Source organism: Danio rerio, chromosome 14 (genome assembly GCF_052040795.2).
Source record: "Danio rerio strain M-AB ecotype USA chromosome 14, GRCz13ab, whole genome shotgun sequence".
NCBI classification, from domain to species: Eukaryota; Metazoa; Chordata; class Actinopteri; order Cypriniformes; family Danionidae; genus Danio; species Danio rerio.
In genome coordinates this window covers 9,381,368-9,387,367 of record NC_141034.1, presented here as the reverse complement: position 1 = coordinate 9,387,367, position 6,000 = coordinate 9,381,368, and the positions used below count along the sequence as shown (strand labels likewise).

Here is a 6,000-nt window from a genome sequence, read left to right as displayed (position 1 = left end):
TATGACTAAGGTTAGAAGGTGATAGTTTACACTTATCGCACATATCAGAAACGCCTGTAGAGTCTTACAGGTGTCTCCGGAACAGGGAGCTGGAATTTAGAGAGTCTCATTTTCATGTTCTCTGGGCAAGGCCTGGAGTAAGCTGCACTGGCGCTCTAGGCAAACGATGATAATGCCGTCCTCAAACCGAAAGTGAAAATGGGAGACGGGGTGTGATTGCGCTTACGACAGCAAGTACCGGAGTGGCTAGTGTCGCGAACAAAAGTAAAGACTGTGGGGGGGTAGGTATGGGATCTGCCCTCTCTATTCTGCTGCCCTAGGCGGCCACCTGGGTCACCTCTATGGACACCCTGTCCCTGACTCCGGGGGAAGTTGTTTGTCTCCAGCCGAGGCCATCTGGCAAGACAGTCACGGGGAAGCCGAATAATATATTTTCAATTCGGGGTAATATATGCCAATTTCGCTGATATCTAATGTCTGTCACTGGTCTCTAGGTCGGACCTAATCACTTTGCAAAGCTGCTAGTTTCTTCCCGATGTTTTCCAATTTGCGATCTAGAGTCACAGTCTAAGTACTAACAAACCTGCCCACCCCCGATTCAATCCAAACCCCAGCTTGGTGGGGTTTTGAGCCACATTGAGCCCTTTTACTTATCATCAAAACCCTGTTATCAAAGTTCTGGATAGATAGATATCTTTAATATCCCCAAGGGACAGACCGGCCAGGCACATGACACGCCACTTCTCCCACTTGTCTATCATGTATCCAGCTGCAAACGTCCTCGCAGGACAGTTGGGTTCCTCTGAACCCAGACTTCTCATTGAGATGGTGTCAAAGACCAGTCGATCAAATCCACAATTCCTTATTTGTTTGGAGAGCAGGGCAAAGAGAGCCTTAAAGATAGAATAAGACAACCAGGAGAAATAGGGGAGGTAGAGGAAAAAAGCTCGACCGCCTTTCCTGAGAGCCAAAGAATCCAGAGGCCTTTGCCTTTCATATAAGCTACTTTTGATTCCAAATGAACAACTAAAACTTGGATAGTCGACAAGACTTTAGTCAGGTAGTATACACGACCACAGGAATACATGCACAATCATGGAAAAGCTTTAATAGGAAAGATTGTAGCACATTCTTTATTCTGATAAACTCCTTCCACTATACCTCAATAATTATATAAATATGTGCTAAATGTAGGTTACACACAGAAAAAAACATTTCATTATTCAAGTGAATGTTGCTTAATTATTCAAGGGAATGCAAAGCTAAACCATATATTGCACAACACAGGGCCTGGCACGTTTTAAAATAGAAGTTTTATTATTGTAATGTCAAGCTCAGGAGGTCAAATTATGCTTAGGTCTATAGAATAGTTTATTAAGTATATAATTGCAACAGTTTTCACCAAAACAACAACATGGGATTTGTGCATGTCATGCTTTAGGAAAGAGTTTTGTGGTATATGTCAAAGATAACAGCATTTGCCAATGGGGGAGTAAGGCGAAGAACAGAGAAGGCATTTAGACAGGCTAAAACTGATTTTGATTAAAGCATTATGTCATTAAGGGTGAATTTGGCAAGACTATTGGGTTCTTGTCATCTCACGACATACACAAAGGCTGGTGTTATTGAACTGTTTTATCCATCTAAGCTCAAGCAAAAAGTGAATCAGGGCTAAAAATGTAAGCCACAGCATGGCAATGTCAATGAAGTGGTTAAGAAATGATCCAAAGTCAGATTAACTTTTTGATTTGTTATGGTTGAATTTAATTTGTTTTGATTTTTCTAACCATTGGCCATATAAAAGTTTTTCTTTTGCTAAATCAAGAACAGAGATCTTGACCTTTCAGAAGTACAAATGTGGTCTTGCTGTATAAAAGCATAAACTTTCATTTCCCAAACTTCAAATACAAAAAAAAAAGTGAATCATTCTAGAACATTCCTCCAGATGCAAACCAGCACACCACCTCATTACCAAGGTTTTAAGTTTCTTTCAGTTCAGTACACAAAAATCACCAACGAAATGGTAAGAGAAAAACAGCCATGGAATATATTGCCTGATGTAATGTTTCTCAGCAGATGGATGTTTGGATTTTCAGAGGTTACATGAATATGTCTTGCATCCTGTTTTTACATCATCAACTCCCAAGACATAATTATGCATTTTCGCCGCCAAAATGCCTAAATTGTATCCGTTTCAACAGTCCTAGAAGCAAAAACAGCTGTTGCTGATTAGAGCTGCACTGTAATAAGTGGAAAGTAGATTGCAAAAACACTCAACCATTTATTATGAGATGATCTGCCCTCAATACGTCTCTATTAATAAGATATCGAAATATGAGTAATTCCATTTTCCTTCAATGATTGATAGACAGATGGGTAGACAGATAGATAGATAGATAGATAGATAGATAGATAGATAGATAGATAGATAGATAGATAGATAGATAGATAGATAGATAGATAGATAGATAGGTAGGTAGGTAGGTAGGTAGGTAGGTAGGTAGGTAGGTAGGTAGGTAGGTAGGGACGGACGGACGGACGGACGGACGGACGGACGGACGGACGGACAGATAGATAGATAGATCTGTCTGTCTTGTCTGTCCTGTCTGTCCAGGGTCAGGTGGCAGGGGTAGCAGTCTCAGGAAGGAACTTCAGAATTGCCTCTTTCCAGACATTTGCTCCAGCTACACTGGGGAGATGCCAAATGTCTCTACTGGGTCTTTCCTGGGGCCACCTCCCAGTGGGAGAAGCCTGAGACATCACCCTCGGTAGGTGTTCAGGAGGTATCCAATACACATCGCCAAGCGACATTAACTGGTTTCTCTTGAAAGGAGTAGTGGCTCAACTCTTCACCTCTAAATAATTCCTTACAGTTAGAAAGCTGCACCCTGCTATTCTGGAAATAAAGCTAATTTCACCTGTTTTTTGCTAAGATCTTGTCCTTTAAGTTATGGCCCAAAGCTTGTGACCAAAGCCTTTCTCTGGTCTCCATACCAGACCCCCCTTCCAACCGTAGGCTGTGCCTGCAAATTCTGTCCATTAAAAAACAATATCACCCTGCAGAAGTCCAGCATACACCACGAACAAGTCTGATTTACAGCCAGACAGCCCGTAACAGAGAACTTTAAACCAGATGCTCCCAGAAAACCTTACACATAATGCCACAATAGTCAAACAACTTTTCCAGTTCCACAAAGCACATCAGACGAACTCCTATGAACCCTTGAGCAACCCTAGTAAAAGTGTAGAGCTGGTCCAGTATTCCATATCCCTTTCAAAAACTGCATTGACCCACCTGAATCTGAGGCTCTACTGTCAGCCTGATTCTCCTCTCCAGTATTCTAGCATATACCTATTAAGGAAGGCTAAGAAATCTTCTATAGAGCTCGAAAATCGATGTCACAGCAAGTTGCGTTTGGCCATGTTTGTGGACAAATGCAGGACCCCACGATGTAAACAGATGCAAATCACAACAGAAAAGCTGACTGTTTTATTGTAATATTTGTCCTTGTCCTAAATACCCAGAATGCATTGCACTGTTATGACACATTCCCATTCTTTATGTTAATAAGATATTCTATTAACATAACACTCCGGTCCCATGTTGTCCAGTCCAGAGGCATTGTCCCCGGCTTCCAAGCAATGCTACAGAGGGTGTCAGTCTAGGCTGCCCTATACATTCAAAGACTTAAGGTACTTAGATTGGATCTCATCCAATCCCCTATTCCTTGCCACTGGAGAGCTTCAGACTACCTCAGTGACTTCAATCACCTGCAATTCCCTATTCCCCATTTCTGCTGGCTATGCAAGTCAGTGAGATTGAGCATTCTCAGAGTATTCTTCCCACCCTCGGATAACATCCCCTGTCAAGGCCAACAGTTCCCCATCTCCAGTGAAAACAGTGTTGGTGAAGAACTACTTCCTTTTCCTGAGGTGCTGGATGATTTGCCAGAATCTCTGACTGATAATCCTCGACCATGGTTTCTCAGAACTATGCCCTTCTTCCTAGGCCAAAGTTTTTGCATCTATGACCACTGTGGCCTGTGGCACATTTGGCCTGTAAGTACCCGTTACTTGTCTTGGGAAACCCAAATGACAACCAGGCTTGTGAACAGCACTTAGTCTGGCTTGTCATCTAGGGTCTTTATCGGAATACCCTAACAGTGGTATTTAGACCCTAGGGTCATTCAGGCATAATCATATTCATTCCCCCTATTTATCAAATTTTATGTTTCAGTCTTGTGCTAAACAGAGAGTGTCTTGCAGGTTTGAAAAGACATGAGGGTGAGTAAACTAGGACAGAATTATCATTTATGTGTGGACTAATCTTTTAGGGAAATGACCTTCAGGTGGCAGATTTAAACTAATAGACTGCAGTTCTGCCTCTTTATCAGTTTTGCCAGAGAATAACTGATTCCCTGATGAGCTTGTTTATTTTTTTTTAATTTTTGTCAATTGGTGGAATTTTAATTTATTGTCACTATCACCTTTGGCTTGCTTTGTTTGAGTCAGTCGAGCTGCTCTTCAGTGGATCATCTTTCAACACTGACATCTGCACTAAAATAAACTGAACAGATATTGAATTCAGCATAAAATGCTTTAGAAATAAAGGGGACCTGCGGCAATAACTAGAAGCAGGGCTCAACAATAAGGACTGCCTGGTGGCCCAGGGCTAGCGTGAGAGACGTTTGGGACAGTAGACAGGATCATTACTGGCCCGATCGTGACAGTGCTGCCTTGTCAATAACATTTAAGTGTCTGCGACAATTTGTCAATTGCGTACATTTTAAGTTTGTGCTTATAAGTCTTTAAACACTACCTTCTCTGTGATGTCGTAATCACCATATTGCTTTCCAGGTCCTCTTATTTGATTTGATGTTTCGACCATCCTATTTTTTTCCGTAACCTGGGGTCCGTTCTTCGTACCTCGCTTAAATGATCTAAGATGATTTGGCAGATCCTGGATCTTTTAATCTTGATAACTGATCTCTCGCTTATTTGGTTCTTCAAACAAGTTCGCGAATCAGATTAGAATGTCTGGATGAACTGATCTGAGATCGCTGCGTGTGTTGTTAAGGACAGATCTATCGATCCTCGAAATCATGATCAGCAATGCAACGATTGGCTGACGGCACAGCAGCGTAATGACATCATCTGATTAATATTCAATTATCCATGTGAGCAAAATTACATCAAATTAGCAGTAAACGGTTTGTTAAATATGACACGCAGTAACTTGACATTTGTTGTGAGCTGCAGGCTTTACACTTTCATTTGTCAAGACAAGAGTATTCATCATGTATTTCAATGCAAATCAATGTATTTAGTTCTACATTTAGAAAATATTTTCTTTATTATAGTACAGTTTTTTAATCGGTGTAAAGAATAACTGGTTGTTTCCAAAAGCATTTTGATATTGGTAAAGGCGTCTGCAACTTTTGTGAAGCATCAAATCACTGGCATATTAACTGTCAAAACATGTTTATGACTGCATAAATGTATTATTGCTTTTTAAAAAAGTCACATATTGTGCATTTCTATTATACACAATTTGTACTAAAGCGATCTAAAAAGTTCATATCAATAAGTTTTCTCTTTGCACCACCAGGTGGCAGTCTTTGTACTTTCATTTCGAGGGTGCAGATTGCATACGTTTTATTAATATGTAAAACTTTATTTATTTTATTAATGACTATAACTTTATATATATAGTTAAAAACTACTATTTTCCCAAGTGTATATAACTTTAACTGTAAGAAAATATCAGAACTCGGTACATACTTTCTGTATTATCTTTGCTTGAACTGAGCCGATCTAATCCTGTTTATATGATTTGAACCTGCTCCCAATCAGGTTTGACCTAGCAGATCTGTTGCCATGACAACAACTCTCGGATCAGCTTTGAAGAACGAAACGATCCTGGATCGTGTCAAATCGTCAATATCCAAATCCAGCTAACTGAGTAATCCACGTACGAAGAACGGACCCCAGGTGACAGCC

General features: G+C 40.6%; 1 protein-coding gene across 1 annotated transcript in view; it reads right to left on the bottom strand.

The window, feature by feature from the left end:
• Window positions 1-260: 260 nt before the first annotated feature.
• Window positions 261-6,000, bottom strand: part of kcnk4a (potassium channel, subfamily K, member 4a) — a 34,405-nt gene continuing 28,665 nt past the window's right edge. The window contains exon 11 of the transcript XR_015507072.1: window positions 261-396. The gene's annotated coding sequence lies outside the window, so the exon portion shown is untranslated. The remainder of the gene's footprint in view (window positions 397-6,000) is intronic.